General features: G+C 39.0%; 1 long non-coding RNA gene across 2 annotated transcripts in view; it reads right to left on the bottom strand.

Annotated features, from left to right (window-relative positions):
* Positions 1-2106: 2106 nt before the first annotated feature.
* LOC142054967 (uncharacterized) overlaps positions 2107-16133 on the bottom strand; it is a 219828-nt gene continuing 205801 nt past the window's right edge. For both annotated transcript variants that reach the window (XR_012659749.1, XR_012659748.1), the window contains one exon: positions 2107-2598. This is a non-coding gene — a long non-coding RNA (uncharacterized LOC142054967). The remainder of the gene's footprint in view (positions 2599-16133) is intronic.

Genomic DNA, 16133 nt, shown 5'->3' with positions numbered 1-16133 from the left:
TTTATGGTAATAGGAAACTACACAATAAGTTCTTGAAAGGCAGTTTGAAATGACTGATAAACCTTTAGTCTGACTGAACACGTACAGTAGATCGAGTAATTGTCTGGGTTATCTGTCTGCTTCTGGGTATTCATCAGTCAACCTAACTAACAAGCTGGTCAGCAAGTTCCTATTAATCTAAAAATATGGGGTTTGCAGTGAGCTCTCACACAAAGAGAGCACACTGATTCTGTTTAATGCTTGCTTACCTCTACTAATGCTCTCCAGCTAGGAAAGGAAAGGAATGTGGACTTGAGAAGCAAGCTCGCCCCCCCTTGCATTTACTTCCCCCTTCATTACTTTTTAACATCACTTAGTAACAACTGCTGAAACCATTAACAAAATCATTTTACGGTGCCAGAAATCTCAATAGCTCATAAAATTGTATTATGAACCATGTTAAATTTTGCACAAGTCAAATGCGATTTAATAGCTTTAATCAAATCACTGCTGTTTTCTGTGGGGGTAGTTGTCTTCCAGCTTGGTACACAAACCAGCTTCAAAGTAAAGACCCAGCTCATAAAGGTAAAGGTGAGGCAAGAAATGCGTGCTGTAGAAGATCTAGGTACAAACTCCTAGCTGGTGTAAGGCAGTGTAATGCCACAGCTCTCATGAAATCCCCGCTGCCTTAGCTAAGGAGGTGAAGGGAGTACATCTAGATTCAGTGGCTTCAGCAATAACTCTGACACAATTTCACTAATTTAAAGTACGCAATTATCGATATATTCATAGGTGAAACAAGTGATTTAAGTTGGATTCTGAGCTAAAGAAAATTTAAAGGGTGTAATAAGGACCATATAAAGAACTCGGCACAAGATGAGCCTGCTCTGAAAGATCAGCTTCCTCCCCCCCACCATTCACCACTTTCAGGCGGTAAGGGAAAAAAAAAGGATCAGTGAACTCCCAAACCCTTTGCTGTTAATCCATGCTGAGCTTCAAGCCTGGATTTCAAAGTCTCTGGAAGGACAAGACCTGAAAAGGTATCCTCAAAAAAAGAGGCAATGGACACAAAATTATACGCCACTAATTAGAAACTTAAATTCATATCACAATGACTTTAAATGAGAACAATCTCAGTCTAATCACATAATACTTTCTTTTGTGCTCTAGGTCATGCCGTCACTCAGATGCAGCATTCAGGAAGCACATATCATTACACTAAATAAAGCTTCAATCATGTGTAAAATTTCCAACTTGAATAGGCAGCCATCATATCATTCATCAGTCTAGCTGTATTTAATGGGTGTAATTTCTTCCTCATATTTCTGTGCTGATTGTTTCATTTCCATTATAGAAATCTTTCAAGATTGCTCTTTTTGCTGTTCTTTTGGTTAGGATAAATAATGCTGTTTAAGATGTATTCCAAATACATTCTCTTTTGCTTGTCAAAAAAATGGGGTGATTGAGATAAATGTAAACCAAGACACAGAGAGAAAGAACATAACCAAAACAAAACACACACACCCTCCCAGGCATCAGATGACACTACCCGTACTTGCATGCCTTGCAATAAATAATTATGCTTAATCAAAAACAAATTGAGCCATCTTGTTCAAACACAACACCCCCCTGTTGATTCTGACACTGTTTCTACAGTTGAAAGCAAAGGGATTATTTTTAACATATGGCTAAAACAAAATACAACACAAGATTCCATCTCCATCCCTTGATTCCTCCTTCTCCCTTTTTCACCCAGATAACTATGCATAGGTAAGTAGTATAACAAAACCTTCTACCTTTCAAATTTCAAATGAATAAGATACATTAATAATTTGAGGAAGATTTGCAAAGTCATCACGAAGAAACTGTAGCACAGAGTGTGGCCTTCCAGCCCTAATTCTTACTCTTCTAGCTTAATTTTGGAAAGAAAATATTTTCTTCTAGACACTTACATTACAATTTGGATGCACAGTTGTCTTGGTTATCAGAAGAAAAATTATCACAACTAAAGTATATTCCTGGGCTACGTACACGTGCAAAGTTTCCACATCAATAATATAACTTAGTATTTTTGTTGTCCAGCATACTTCTCTCTCCCTGCCCCATCACGCTTTGCCTTTTTTTTTTCCTGTTTATTCCTTTGTCTGCCTCCATGGAGGACAGAAATGTAAAACATCACATTTGGACTGGACTAGATAGCCAGATTACGCTTTCTCTCCTCCGACCAGCCTAAACCTTTCCCAGTTCTGCTCCTTTAATCTTCCCTCCTCTTTACATACGTTTCATCCATCTGTTGTTTTCTCTCATGAACTGGGCCCCAAACCTGTAATGAGATCTGTTCTGGTGCATCAGGCTCAGCAGAATCAAACAACAACTTCAATTTCAGAAACCCAAGCATCTAGCTGGGTCCCCAAACCTTGAACACATTCTTATTAGCAGCACAGCCAAGTTGGTGGATGAAAACACAAAGAACCTTACATTTACCTTTTCTGGTATGTGAAAATGTTTCAGAACCCCAGATTAAGCAAACAGGATGGGATAGGGGATTTGTCCATCAGGCCATTGCAGCTGCAACCACAGTAGTCTCCCAGCTAGTGGTTCAAAGCCCATGGAAGAGTCCTGAAAAAAATCAAGCAGTAAAAATATTGACTTAGTAACATTTCTTTTTGGTCACAACTTCCAACAGAATAGTTATTTTGGATGTCATGATTATTTTTGAGGGTTGGGACACCATGGAGGAGAGTGGCATAGCATCGAAGACACAGCCTGAAGAGGCCTTGATTTTTCCCTCTTGCTGGAGACAGAAAGCTGACAGATTTGGTTGCAAAAAGAAAAAACATGCAACTAAGGCAGTTACTTAGTTGCAAGAGAAACCAGAAGAAATTCCACCAAGGATATTTAAGACCTGAATAAGAATAAATAAGTCATATGCAAAACTCTAAGGACCACCTTTCTGGCCAGGATAAGTAGATACAGTTCAGATAACTTTTGTGATAATACAGCTACTCATCCTTTTGATACACCACCTAGTTTTCATTCAAGCCAGCGGTAAGATTCTGGCAGCTTCAGCGGAAGCTGAATTGAAGAGCTTTGTTCAACACCCCGAAGAGAAAGTGAAAAGCCAGAATCCTTCTCCAGGGACCACAGGGAGGCTGGAACCACTTTTCAGCTCTGCCAAAAGGTTCCTGTGTGACCTCCTGCCAACTGTTAATTTTGTCTGTCCAAGAAGCTCAAATATATTTTAAACACCTAATGAACTTTATAGGCCAGTGCCTCCGTGCCATAACGCCCATAAAGACAGGCAATAGTACCTGGGAATCTTTTTAGTGCAAGAATTTTTAAATGGTCATAGTAACCACTTTTTCCCTCTTTCGTGGCAAAGTGAGAGTAGGTACAAAACTTTCCTCATCTATAAGATGTGGCATCAATGTGGACAAGATTGATTTTATATGAATCCACTTCATACTGTATTCCTCTGGTAAGAGTTCTTAGAAATTTCTTTTCACATTGATTAAGTTTCTTAGAAGAGGTTCTTATACTGTTGTGTGCAAAGAAAAACAGATAAGAACCTGCCCCGTAAAGGGAAGTCTGCATCTTCTATCTCCATTAGAGGGTCACTCTTCAGGTCCATATTCATGAGTGGAGCATTTAATATATAGAACAGCTCGGGTCAACTACAGCTCACAGATATATAGGATTTCTTACAGTAGGTATCCCAACATGTTTAATCTTGAAATCTTTAGAGTCCAAATCATCACGCACTTTGAAGCATGTACTTTCCCCCCGTGTTTTCATTGTCTTTAGTGTCCATAACGGCATCTGAAAATTCTCAGCCAGGGTCCCAACTCTGTAATTAAGGCATGGCAGAGGATTTGGAGTCAAGACTGGGACATGATCTTGGCATTACATGGGCATTCCAGAAGGGAATACACAGGGCTACAGAATTTCCCTCTCAAGAGCTGCTCAAAAAAAAAAGCTGCTTTCCTCCTTAACTCGACAACTATTAATATTTTTATTCCTGTCAGCATTTTTTGTTAGATAACATCTACAGGCCCCAATCATATCTGAGGCCTTGCTGTCTTTAGACAACCAGAGAGATTTAGGAATTTAATTTAGAGCTACAGCTTTCCAGCTTTGACCTACGAGATAGATACTAATGTCTTTTCGGGACAATCTTTGCAGAGCATAGCCATTTCCCAAAGGCTAACAAGAACAATATCATTTATTTCAGTGGGCACAAGATCAAATCCAGCATTACCATGGCATGGATGTATTTCCCAAAATGTTCTGCCCGATAAAAATATTTCCACTCTCTAAGGGGAGTCAGGAATGAGAATATTAGCGGAGGAGTTCATAAACACAGTCCCAACACAAAAGACCTCTGCTTCAGACCCAGCCTCAAATTCTCAGCTCATCTGTTTCTCTCATTATGCCAAGCAGATACAAAACAGTTTTGTTTGTCATGAGGAAAAAGGGTTAATACAAGCTGGAAGCTATTTACAGTTAATAACAGTGGAAAAATTACAGAGCAGCTTGGTCCAGTATCTAATAATAAAAAACTGTTTCTTGTAAAGAGACTTGAGGGCAGAGACTCTGCAAGTTCTTCACGTTTTTTACATTTTTTTCTTCAAGAAATGGCACAAAATGCCAGTAATCCCAGCACTTTAGGATAAAGTTTTCCATAGCTTTCTGGTGACCTTGACAATAAGGAAATAAGTGGCAATTATAAGAAAAAAAATGGCCCAACCTGTCATCAGTTCATCAACTGTGATATTTCCAGGTTTTTGACTAGGATACTAAGTGAGAAATAATTTTGGTTATTTGAAGTGTGCGAAGACACTGGAGAGAGTAGTGACACATGTTTAGATTACCTTCATTGCTTTGAAATCCTGCTGGTCAACTCTAAAGGTCAAGAAATGATACAGAGGTACCCATAAGCTAAGTTTCTCAACTCTGATACAGGGAAAAAAAATCAGTCACTCAAAATTCAAGTCAACAGTTCCAAGAAGTTTCCTTGAGCCCATTGATGCTACTTTTAAGCAACTGATTAACTCTTGCATAGTTAAAAAAAAAAGAAAGTAGCTTCAACTTCATTGAATTCAAGAGAACTAAGACAACACTGAAAGTCAGGTGACCTTGCTTAAGAACCCTGGGTTAGAATGATGTTTCTGCAGTGCCTAAAGCTTCAGCTGCAACATCAGTATAAAAGGATCTGAGCCTATGCTCAGCAGAAGCAATTCAGAGTGCGCTATTAACTTCAGTGCATATTAGGTGCAGTATTAAATGAAGTCTTTAAAGGTATTTGTGTATCTATTTCCCATTGAAATCAAGGGTTTGGGCTTTCATCTTTTACAGCAATGACGATTTAGGTCAGAATGAGACATAAGAGGGAAAACGCCTAACTCAAAAAGCCTAGTTTCTAGAAGTACTGTTACCTAGCAGCCAACTGTATCACTGTTTGAGACTCCTGATCTTTATTTTTGTCAGATTAAAATATTCAGAGCTTGACCCAGAGGGCAGCAAACTAAGCTAAGGGCAGTCGCTCCCTTACCTCTGTTGCTGCAGCGTTCCTGGACAGTAATAGAAACAGGAAAAACTATTTGACCTGACAGCAGCAGATATAACTCTACCTCTGAGAACATCGTATGCAATTAGTAACTCAAAGCATGTCTCCAGCTGAAATCCCTGCCTCTTAATTTACGTTTGCATGGCCCCTTTGTTTTGTCTGAGACCTTTGAATGTAATAATCATAATGATGAGGCAGCAAGTCATTGACAAGATACAGTTCAGGTCCAAATAGCAGTGTAGTATTCAAGTGCATACAAACTTCATCCTGTTCTTAAAGCTTCCGGATATAGAGACAACATATCCGAAACTAATTATAACCAATGGTTGGCAGAAATGGTATGGAGCTGCCACATTTTGACATTTCCAAAACATCTGCCTGTGTAATTAACAAATGGTTTTTCTCTCTTCATCCCTCTTCTTTTGACTGTTTTTATTTCTCGTTATCAAATAGTTTGGAGGAAGTTAGTTTATGAAAACAATCTAGGGTAGGCCCTTCTCCGAAAAAATCTGACTGGTCTGACTTCAAGGTTAATAAAAATGCTTTACTGTTTCTTCTGTTGATCCTCCTCACTGGTCAGCAAACCCCTAGGGCACAGTTAGTGCAACAAATGCAACTTTGAGTGCCTGGTGTCCCATGCACAGCTCTAGTTAGGACTAAGTTTTCTGTTACAAAAGAACAGTCCTACTGAATAGCTGTGCTTTTTTTTTTTTTTTTTAAATTCCTCACCTGTTCTTGTTCATGATTACAGGGAGAACTCACAAAGACAATGCCTATTTTTCCAAAATACAATTTTTGCCTAGTGTCCAAAGTAAGAATTCTACAGCATATTGGCAAAAATACGAAGCTGATTCCCACTGCTGTTCCCTACCTCTGCCTGCCCTCAAAGCATCACCTCTTAAAATTTCTTCTGCACAGTTCACATAGAGAAGTAAATATGACTATAATCTACATATTCTATATAGAATTATTAGACAAAAAATTGCTATAAATGCAAATGGAGACTGAAGCCCAAAACAGGAAAAAAAAAGTCTTGAATGTATTTGGGCTCTTCTCACGCTCTGGTATTTTACAAGAAGCAGAAAAACGTGTGTTTAATTGTCTGATATTATTGCAAAAATTAAGATTGAGGGCTTATGCAGGTACTGAAACACAAGCAGGCAACACACGTCCTTATAAAGCAGTCATTCCCTCAAATGAGACAGTGAACAGCACAGAATAAAGGAAGGCTTTTCCACCTCCTGCACTGAGGAGTCTTTTATGCCACAGGTAGCCTTTCTAATTTCCCTTTGACTTCAGGTTGAGTAGGGAAACACTAACGTGTTTTTGATGCAAGTTCACAGAGTTCACTGGGAGTATTGCCACTACTTCAGAAGGGTTTGGAACCCACTCAGTGTAAATAAGGATGAAAGAATGGCAGAAAAAACACAGAAGTACTATTTAAAGCTAAGAAAAAAATCCATTGTGGTTCAGTACATCTGAAAAAAAGAGTCAAACCCATCTTTCTGAAACTGGCTAAAAGAACTTTTGCTCTTACCTGTACTCTTATCTAGTATGTTTTTCATATTTCTTCAACTTCTATACAGTCTATTAAAACTCCAGAGATGTGAGAACAAGAAGTAATAACAATTTCTCTTCTTTTGAGGCCTCTGAACAAAATCCTGGCCTGATTGAAGGTAACAGAAGCTTTTTATTGATTTCTATAAAGCCAGAAAGTCAACCCCTGAGAAGAAACGGCAACCCCAATTTTAAAAGCAAAAATCTGTCAAGAAAATTGGCACAGAAACATAACTAAACAAAGTACACAAGGGATTTCAAATGAGATTAGAAGCATTGTTTTGACCTTGTGGCTTTCAGAGGCGTGTGAGAAAAACACAGTAACAGCACAAGAAGCCTTTTAAACCAGGCAGCCGAGACAGATAGTTTAAAGGAACTGGAAAAGAAAGTCTAAGAGAAAATGGAGTGAAAGGAAAAAACAGCTCCATCCAGGGTGAAAGGAATGAAAACCAATAATCATTGGGATTTGGCTTTGTTTCTGTGGTAGGTGCTCTCAAATTCATGTTGGAAGAGCAGACAGAAAGGTCATGGAAGTCAGAATTATTATATGAGAAAGGAAGTAAGGAACAATGGGCTTAGAGAAGTCATGACAACTAAAGGATTTGTGGTCTTCACTGAGAAAGAATGGATGGCCTTTATTGATAGACTCTTTCTATAGAGATAAATTAGTGTGTGCAATATCTATAGAAACCAGAAGTGCACTGATGACAGACTTGCCAAATCATTTGCTGTGGATAAACTATCTAAGTATTCTTTCCTGATTTTCATTTTGAGCAAGCCTAATTACTGCTGTAATACGTATTACAAACCCCAGTCCAACAAAGTACATGCATATGTTTCTTAACTGTAGCCACATGAGAAGTGTCTTTAGCCCCAGTGGGACTACGTATGTACTTAAGGTTATGTTCTGCAAAGAACGAGATCCACTTGACTAAACACATGAGCAAGGAAGTCCCATGAAAAAGAGACAGAGGCAGCAGAGTTTCACAAACAAGACTTAGATGTCTACTGCCAGCTCTACTGTAGTACTGGTCACTACTCTGTGTCTTTGTTTCCCTTCCTACACTGTCCTTTTTCTACTTCGTTTACTAAGATTTCCAGCTCTTTAGAGCAATGTGGTCTTCCTCCTGCATCTCTATTTCACCTATGACAAAGGAGCCTTGATGAGCTATAATCATTAATTGATGGTTCCCAAATCACATATTAGTCATTATTTGTAGCTTGTGGCTGATCACTAAATACATGCCCCTTTTTAATCAGGAAAATTAAACCAAAACAAGCAGTGAAGAGCGAGTAAAGAAGAGAGAACAGGTGTTATTAACTTTTTTATTTGTACTAACTGCGTTAGCATACGAAGATACTCCCTCCAGCAGCAACGTGAGGAAAACCTCCTGCAACTATTTTCACAAGAACAACTGAGGCAGGCAGGCAAAAAGGGCCAAAATATTTGCCGTGAAATTCAGAGGTGCAGTTGCAGTAAATAACCTGCTGCAACAAAAAGGGAAGAGAGTGGGATCTAGTAATACTTGTTTTCTTCAGGTTTAGCACAAGACACCCAGTCACAGGCAGGAAAATGGGCTACCTTCAAATCTTTTGTTCAGAACAAAGCTGTTCATTGCAACAGTGAAAAAAGGAAGTACACGAGGACCGGGAGATTTCTGTTAGAGAAGGCACTTTGTAGGACAAAACTGTGGGAATCTGTGGGAGTGTAGTATGCTGAGGTTTGAACTTGGGAACTGTGAATGTAATCTCAACATCCAAGACTAGTAATGTGTAGAAGGAGCCAACACCACAGACCACCTAATCTCTGAAAAGTCCGAGTTGGAGCTGTCGCCCACATCAATACAATCCATCTGCATGTCACAAAACCTCACAGTTCTCAGTCTGGGTTATGTGCAGTTTTAGGATTATCTGCCCCATTATCCATATGGACCTATTAATTTTCTTTCTATACGTCCTGCACCTTTGAATACATGATTATCAATATGAAGCAGACAAGTGCTTTTTACCCCTATCAGCACTGCCCCCCCCCCAGCTTTTTTTAATCAGGAAATGCCAACCCTTGTACGTCTCTCATAGAAAATGTATGGGAAATTTGCAAATTCCTCTAAACACCCACAAACTTTCTCATGATCTCTTGTTACTTTTCAATGGATAGTCCTTTGCAACTCCAAGAAGCCTGGGCTGTTGAATACAGCAATTGTATTGTGCCAGCTTCCAAAATATGTGGTTGTTTCACAAGGCAAATGACCACACTACCTGGATCTGGGCAACCACACAATCACTTTAGTCTAACAGAGAAACTCTGACTTTTTTTCTTTAAAAAACAAAAAAACCCCCAAAACAATCAAACAACAACAAAAACCCCACCACCACAAAAACAACCAACCAACAACACACAAGCACAGATTTGTCAAGCATTAGCTTTTACAGGGTAATATTTGTTAAGGCACTATAAAACACAGGCTGATCCAGGCTTGTACTGCTAGTCATTGATCCAGGCTAGTCCTGCTAGAGATTTTTCTGGAGTGCTGAGCTTAGACTTCTTAGCATCAAGTCTCCAGCAATTCCTAAAAATAACATCACCAAGCCTCCTCATACTTGGCACCAAAGGAACCTAAGTCATATCACTGTGGAAAAGCGCTATGATACAGTTTCACCCAGTAACTCAAACATGCAGCCCCAGCTCAGCCAAGTGTCCATTTGAGAAAGACACCACATCTAGACCGGAACACAGAAGAATGGAAGAAACCACGGAAGGGAATCTAGCAGTGGATTTCATTTGCAAGTCTCTAAAAGTGTCTAAGAATTATTGGAAAATAACATCTGACAGATTTTCATGCCTGAAACTCTTCAAGGGAACTAGGTAAAAAAACCCAATGAAATCAGCCCTTTAGGGCTGTATGAACAGCCCAAGCTTCCGCAAACCTTCAGCCAGATGACCCTGAGATGCCCTTACAGACTCATCAGCAATTCAGCAGCAGCCAGAACAAGGAGGAAATTGAGGGCCTTATTAGGTACCAGCCAAAGCAAAACAAACCAAAGACTTGGTTGCCACTGCCAAAAAACTGCTTTCACAAGTCAGCAATCCTGATCATGCAGCTGCCTGACTTGCCCCTCATCTGCCCACATCCACTGAGTTTACAAATGAACCTATTAGAAGGCTATTTTATTTGCCTAGGGGAAAGATGGTAACAAAAGGAGACTGTGAGTGAATGAATATGCCAACGCTCCTTTTGGTTTTACTGGCATGTCATTATATTTAAAAATAGAACTTTGTTTATTTTAAAAATCAAGCATAATACAGAGGTTTCTGTGTAAACAAAGGATTGTACGTGTGGTGGTATGATACCAAATTTCATGATCAAGAAATTTCTCATTCAGCTAGTGTAATCAGCCAGAACAAGCTTGCAGTCAGCAGACTTTAATTATAATTGCACCTAATTGATTCTTTTTCCTTCCTCTTTTTTTTTTTTAAAAAAAAACAAATTGTGGTATTGTGGTGCTGCATCAACAGTAGTTCTTGACACAAGAATGCACATTAGGGACTCTAGGGTAAGAAACAGAAAGAACCATATGAGTAACCATCTCACACCCACTACTTCATTTACTTACTATTTATTTCCATTAGAGAAAAGCTCAGAGGCACAGCAAACTGATCCCTGAATCTCAACAGCTATCTCTCTCCTGCCTTTGAGGGGAGGTCCTGTAGGGAACAAGGAGGGAAGCTGTGCCCCAGTGCCTGCAAGGGGAGCTGAGTCATGAGTCCTTAAGTTGGTGTAACATTGAGAGCCAAGCAATGCTGGTCATGGTCAGATATCTAGTTACTAATTTTGGAAAAATCACCAGCAGAAATAGAGGCATCTTCAGGCTTACACGACAAATAAATGGGCATTTTCAAAGATCTAATACTGAAAATGTGGATGCCAGTCAGCAGTTCACATCCTTTTCTCAAGTAATCTCTGTATGACTTACTCAAGGCAGTACAGAGTCCCTGCAACAGCTGGAAAACATATCCAGATTGCTTAACTCAACCTTAGGAGTATTATTCTTCCCTTAGCACAATGGCTAACACGTCCAGCAATAGCTAAATGAATTAGGATCCTAAGACACCTTTTTAAAGGATTTTGGCATAACTTTGCATTAAAACAATGGAATGTAGGTTCTTAATTCATTTAGTCATTTTTAAAAATGAACAGAGGATTAACAAGGATCATGCTACAAATACACTTATGCTTTTGGCATATATTTAAGGCTTGCTATCTGCATAAGCTGTGTCAGTCCCTTGACCTCTGTGTATATAAAGACGACATTCATACACCTTCTGGTGTTTCTGTCTGGCCGTGCTAGCTGGCCCCTAACCAATTAAAAAACTCCCCTAAAACAGACAATGTTAAAAGCCATGAAAAACAATAGACATTGAGAATCAGATTTTGGGTTCATCAAATAGCACTTTAAAAAACTCCAGGACTCTCAACAAAGATGTCAGTGACTCAACAGCTCTCAGTAACCACTGCAAAATAAACATTAGGCAGTAATTGCTATGTAGGGGTTGAGCATCTGCGAAGAGGAACAATATTTCATTGAATTATGATTCTAACAAAGTAATCACTTTCCAGCAGAAATATGGCTGAAGGGCAATACTTCAAACATGGAGTGTTTTGATACACAGCAGTCTCCCCTCATACACCAAATATAGTGTGCTTGACTATATAAATAACATAAGTTTTTTGTTTTGAAGAAAGATGTTTTACAATAAAAGATATTTTCTGAAGTCAACAGCTTTCTGGTTATTTGTGTGGTATCATGTCCCCTAAAGCACTGTGCTAGCAAACAGGTCTGAGGGTACCTTTACATGTGGGTTTGGCCTACACCATGCAGTGGAGATACAGCCCAGCGCCAAGCCAATATTGGAAGTCCACATGCTGAAACCCCTTCTCAGTAGGAATTATTAGCCAGGATGCAGCTGCAAATGTATGCAGCCAGCCTGCTTCCCCATGCAAGCAAGCTCCTGTGGTCTGGCGAGACATCTCTGTGCCATATGCTGCATGGCTTCCTGCTCTGTGGTTATTTCAAGTAAAACCAATTTCAACAGCATTGCATTGTGAGATCCTGCCCATCATCTTTCAAGCAAACACTCATTCCTGGGAAAATATGCTCTGTTTGGTAACTCAAACTCCTGAAAGAAAGCTTCTTTTGATGGTGAAGCTACCGTAAACTGGAGCAGTGTTTGCTCTCTGCCATAATCTCAGATAATAGAGCCAGTTTTCTAAACAGAGCTGAGCTTTGGGAATCAAGTATTCCTGTTGGACCCAGATTCCTCATAGCAAGAATGCTTGCAATCCATGCGAGACTGTCCCAGGACAATATGGCTGTGTAAACAGAAGACTGAGTGAGATTATATTGAAATTTCACATCATACTTTCAGAGAGAGACCAACCTCCTCAGCCCTGGCTGTTGTGGGACATAACAGTGTTAGCTGGGAAATACAGCTGCAAGAAATCATTGTACTACTACTTCTCTGCCTGATAGGAGAAAGAACGCAAGTCTAAACAAGGTTTTACTAAACAGCGCATTTTCTTATTTCTCTATGTGTTGTGTACAAGTATATAGCACACTGGATACACCCAAGCCAAGTCTGGAAAGCCACCCAAGTTTTTGTACCTAAAGTAGTGCAGACTGACTTTCAGAAATGCTGAGAGCTCTCAGTTCCCAGTGGAGCAAAAAGTCAGAGGCACTGACACCGAGGCTATAGAAGCAACCACTGAAAACCATGTATCTGCACAATTAGACTCTTAAATGTCTTTGAAAAATCTGCTTCATGGCACCAAAATTCAAGACTTGTTTTTGCAAACTTAATGACAGAATTGTAGCATTTACATATAGGATAAAAAAATATCAGCACTAAATTTTAAAATCAGTAGCTTACAGTCTTCTGTACATATACAGTTTATATGATTAAATTGTGCTTTCCAGCATAATCATCAATATTACTGCATTTAAGGTCTTCTCTCCTACCACACCTTTGACCAAATAATACTTTTATACCTCACTTATAATTAGGGGTACCGAATTTTTCTCTGGAATTTCAATATAGAACAAAACCAGTATTTAGTGAACAAGGTTTTTTTAGGGTGGCTATAAAATATAATTTGCAGCATATTCTAGAGACAAAAAACAGTTGAACTTAATAAATAGAACTAATCAGGGAGGACTGCTGCTACTTTTAACACCACTTTATTGGTAGTGACACAAGTAATTTCTGTAGTGGAGTGATCCTCACAATTCCTCTCAGATGCTGATAAATCCAAGTGGCTGCAGAGCTAAAAGTCCTGATCCAAAGCCCCTTAAAGAAACAGGATTTAGAGAGTGACTTAATAATCTCCCACCCCAAGCTGTCTGGCAGCTGAAAGAACAGAGAAAAGAGACTCTGAAGGGCAGTTAAGCAGACAATTCCACTGAAATACCAAGGATTTTGATCCTTGCATCCCCTTTATAACACTGAAAAACCTCTTTGTATCTATTAAAATGTTATGAAGGAAAAGAAGGCTTTTGGATACTATCTGGCTTGCATGGAATAAGATACTGTGTAAACATACAGGAAGGAGGCAGTCCCTTCCCTGCAAAGTTTACAACATAAATGAAAACAGCAGAGCTCGATATAGCACAAGGAAACAATAAGGTGAGATTGCCCATTGTGAAGAACCGAGTCACAGTAAATCATCTGCCTCTCATCTATTCTATGGGCACTCCAGCAAAGAGTTCAGCAATTTGCCAGACCATGAAGCCTCCACATTTCACCTGAGAGAAGCAAATCATAGCTTACCAAAAACAAGCCAGCCTTTAACCTTTTCAGTCTTTTAACCTTTACGCAAACTGTGCTTGTTTTCCCATATGAACAATTGCCTTATTGTTTAAGTTAAAATACAGTACATGACCTGTGATGTTAGGAAATGAATGAATTGTTGTGTTGTCAACAGTTGCTTTTTTTCCACACCTCCCTATACCTAGGAATTTCTTTCCATGTCTTTAGTTTTAAGGAAAATATAACTCTCTGGAGAAGACCACTGATACCTTAATGTAACAAACTACAGTAGTGGAAATTATGTAACATGGATTTTCAGTAATTCAGAAACTCCTAATATAGGCCCGCTTTTCAAAAGTATTCACCTCCAACTTAGGCATGTAACTGGTATTAATTTTCAAGAGTTTACATTGCCCAGAAACTCTCATTTCAGATACAGAGCAGTCACTTTACAAAACCTGGCTACTTATTAAATGCCAAAATGGAAGCAGAGCTCTTCCAAACATCTGGCCAGACTGTGGCTACGTGACTCAAGATGACTGCATGAGAAAACACACGGTAGGTGAGAGAATAACAAAAGATTACATAGAAAAATTCAGACATACAAGCAACATTAGACAGGAAGTCCATCTTCAAATACTCTTTGCATACAAGTTCATTTAAAACTGGAAAATGTCCAAAATTATTATGGCAAAGATGAAGATAAAGCAGAATTTTTACACATAGCAGAGAAGATATCCAAAGTATTCCTCTTCTCAAAGACAAGAGACAACAACATACTAATTAAGGAAGAAAAACTTTTGAAAACGGATCCCTAGAGTCCAAGGAAGTTTTTAAAAATAAAATAATGAATTATATGAAATGTCCCTTAAGCAGTTAAACAGAGTTTTCTAGATTAGAACACTTCCATCAACTCAGGAATGAAAAGGTTCTCACTTTTGTGAGACCTACTGGACACCAAATAGACCTACGAACAAATGTTTATGTAAAGGAGGTATTTTCCCAGCTTAGACCAGTTCCTAAATGAAAGGACAGGTCTGGAAGGTATAAGTATAGATGGACTTGTCTGGGCCAAAATACTGTGTGACAAAGCTGAGTTCAGACCTCACTAGTCATTTTAGCTAACAGCACTAGAGCCTGAGGCAGCATTCATTTTATTATATACAGCCTCGAGAGAATTTAAATTTAGGAGAAGAATCTTTTTTTTGACTGGTTTTGATCAGCAGTCTCCCCTCAGCCACTGCTTCCACAAGTGCCTGGGAAATGACCAAAAATACTCATGTGATTGCTTTTTTGTGGGATTTGCTTATGTATCAGAGAAACGTGAAAGGGATACCACTTCAATGATATAATGCATATTTTAATCACAGGGTAAGGAATTATTACACTACAGCTTTGAAATTTCAATCTATAGAATTCTATGAGTCCACCAGGGTTAGATCAAGAAGTATAAGACACCCTTAACATACTACTTTTAGAAAACTAGTACGAATATATCATAAATTGACTAGAAACAGGAATAATCCTAAGAGAAAAGAAAGAATACCATCAGAAGAGGTAGATCTCCCAAATATGGACTCCTCTGAGCTAACAAGAATGACATTTTCACATTTTTCATCAAAAAATGGAAGAAAAGGAAGGAGAAACAAGAAATCATCCCACATAATGCAACAGCTCCTCAGTTAATGTAAACTGGCACCAGTTCATTGAAGTCAATGGAGCTACAGTGATATGTACCAGCTGAGGATGGGCTTCTGAATTTGTAGGCACTTGGCATAATGCCAGCCTCTGCATACAGACTAGTATTGTGTATGTAAACACTGTCTGACTCTCTAAAAATCATAATTTTAAAAAAATTCTTTATAATTCTGATGAATTTGTCGTGTAAAACAAATCATGGGCTTCCTGTGTTCAGTGCCTCCATCTGAGCAGCAGATACTTGCAGTCTTGTATGTGCTCTGGTTTTGCTCTCCAAATTCTACCAAGCTAAAGGATGGCTCACTCAAAACACCAATCAGAACAAAAGTCCAAAAGAACAGCTGCTTTCTCTATCCTGCATAAAGAAAAATTTAGATTTTATACTGACACTGTTGTGTGAAGGTTAGATTGTGCTGTTAGGGAGTAAAGGATGGTGGTTAAGCTGCACCCCACTAAGAACCACCAGGACTTTCAGATCCCCCCCTCCACCTCCAATCTTTATTTCTTCTCCTCACACTGTAGATTAAT

This window comes from Phalacrocorax aristotelis, chromosome 3 (genome assembly GCF_949628215.1).
Source record: "Phalacrocorax aristotelis chromosome 3, bGulAri2.1, whole genome shotgun sequence".
Lineage (NCBI taxonomy): Eukaryota > Metazoa > Chordata > Aves > Suliformes > Phalacrocoracidae > Phalacrocorax > Phalacrocorax aristotelis.
Note: the sequence above shows the minus strand (reverse complement) of the source record. Positions and strands in the feature narration are given on the sequence as shown.